The sequence below is a fragment of the Lissotriton helveticus genome, chromosome 5_1 (assembly GCF_964261635.1).
Source record: "Lissotriton helveticus chromosome 5_1, aLisHel1.1, whole genome shotgun sequence".
Taxonomy (NCBI): Eukaryota; Metazoa; Chordata; class Amphibia; order Caudata; family Salamandridae; genus Lissotriton; species Lissotriton helveticus.
In genome coordinates this window covers 1,454,337,947-1,454,340,559 of record NC_136065.1, presented here as the reverse complement: position 1 = coordinate 1,454,340,559, position 2,613 = coordinate 1,454,337,947, and positions in this window count along the sequence as shown.

Sequence of the window (2,613 nt, the reverse complement as noted above, 5' to 3'; positions counted from 1 at the left end):
AAGAAGTCACAGAACCTGTTAAAGCATTAACAAGGAGAGCAGAGAAACGCTTGAAGAGGCAAGCAAAGATTAATAAACAACGCGGGTGCGCAAAGGTATTACAGCTGGGCCCGGCCTCACTACACGGTAGCCAGAGTAAAAATATAATCGCAAAGAAAGCCCATGTACAAAGCCACCCGTAGTCTCAGAAATGTTATCCTATATTTCAAAAATATAGACCAGGAAATGATGAGCCAAACAAAACATCATAATCAAACATAAATTCAAACTGTGAAGATAACCAGCCAATTAAATGACCAGCAATCAAATTAATCACTAGTACAAATCCTGAAGTTGCTCATACTACCGAGAACAAGCAGTTCACTAGAGCCTCACATGAGCCCGAACCCTCACTAAAAATAGACAGCGGAGGGTGCCATCTCATAGAACAGAGTATAGAAAACCAAGAGTTGGTTGAATCGCCTCAGGCTACGGGCTGTGTAAGGACATTTCTCCCCTTACTTGAAAACCCCGGGTCAAGGGGAACATGGCTGCCCTCGAGGACAATAGAGTAACTACTAAAACGGCCCAAATTCTGGAACCCCTCGCTGTCGGTCAAAGGGCCCAAGTGCACAGGGAACCAGAGAATAACACCATAATTTTCACACCTGAATACATATCTTGTGGAAATTCAGATACATTAAACAGGTCCAATATTTAACAAATCTTCCAACACATCCCAGAGCTCTCTTTTATTGTGACCGAAGACCTTACCCAAGTTCAATGTAAGACATTGGGGAGCAACACAACAAGAGAGTAAACAATATTAAAATAGAAAGACAATTCAATAGTTCATAAGATCATGCAAGAAAGAGATCAATTTGTGAAATGGGGAATCAGTGTACACATACCAAAAGAGGAAAGGTAACTACGCATGCTAGGAGATGGACCTGTTGATAAACAGACACTAACCCCAAGAAAGACCATCTTAAGAGGGACAAAACAAGTTCCTCGCATGTCAGCATTTCTTAATTTAAGAATACATCTCTCACCAAACTCCAACCTAATAGAAATATAACAAACCAATCAATCTAGAAACCCCCAAAAGGGAGCTGCAATGACCCAAATATGCATAACACCAAATTGCTCCTAGCACAACAAGGAACAACTGTCGGGGGAGTCGAAAGAACACCAGTATGAAAGTCATCTCATTGAATGTGTATGGTCTAAAAACCATGTTGCAAAACAGAGCTGCATTTGAATTTTTACAGTCTGGGGACCTGCTGTGTCTCCAAGAAACCTAGTTAATCACATCAGTGGTCATCCCAGGCTTTTTCAATTCCAACAGCCAGCAAAAAAGTATAATATATTTGGTAGGCCATCTGGGGGCTTAGCCATATATATACCAGTTGGCTGCAACATAAAAGCTAAAACCGTGTTAGTCACGGACCCGGTTCAAGCTATTTACCTGCATGGATTAAAACTGAACGGCTGCCCATTAACGGTTCTCCTTTTGAATATCTACTTTAATTGCAAAGACAAACCAAGACACTCTGAGATGAGAATCCTGGTAGACATAATTGAAGATTTGCTCAACAATCACTCAAATAGTGGGATCATATTGGCCGGGGATTTTAATACCCAGAACTTGGGGACAGAAAATGATGCCCTACTGCATAAGCATCAGGCTGGGTTCTTACTAAATACATTTTTAAACACGTACAGCATGAGGCCAATACAAGATCCACTACTCACCAATTATGTAACGAATAATGCTTCAAAGGGGAAAATCAAATCTCCAATTGGCTACGTCTTCATGTGCAATCGCTTGCATGATCAAGCAACAGCACTACAAAACCCAGTGCTGCAGACTAGTGACCATCTTCCATTAGCCACAGCTATTTCGCTGCAAACAGCAAGTCTCTTGTACATTCCCCTCGTAGGCCATTCCAATGGAAGGGAAATTTACGTAGGTCTGAGAAGGCTAAAATGGAACAAAATAGACACAACTAGCCTGTTAAACTGGAAAAGTAATTGGTCCGCGCTTGGGAAAGATTTCGCAGCTGGCAATATAGCTAAGCACTGGACAAATTTGACGCCAGAGCTGTATTGCATTTTGTCAGGCAAAAGACCACACCATCAGCAAATTCGTGAAGAAAGAAAGTGCAGCCAAATTCCACCAAGATGTGAAAAAATCGCACAAAGCAAGCTGGCCTTGAGACAAGCCAACCGTGAACATAAGAGTGAAGGTAATGACAAATCACTTCAAAATCGGTTGTTAGCAAGAAAAACTCACAGGAAAAACCTATGGGACCACAAAGAGCAACTGCAAGACTCGCAATGGTCGCATATTTTCAGCCTGCTGGCGCCCAGTAGACAGGCTGAATTTTGGTCATATATTAACAGGTTATTCGGTCATGGGCACGACCAGCGCAATGGGGTTGACAACCACACATGGGTCTCCCATGTGACTACATTGTACTGTAGTGCTCCAGATCATAGACCAGTACATCATCAAAGAGTTCCTAGTAATTCCAGTTCAATCAACCCTCAAATAAGGGTTACGGAAGAACTATCTGAAACTTCTGAAGTAGGAAATCGGGCAACTTCAATAATAAAAAACATCAGAAAGGA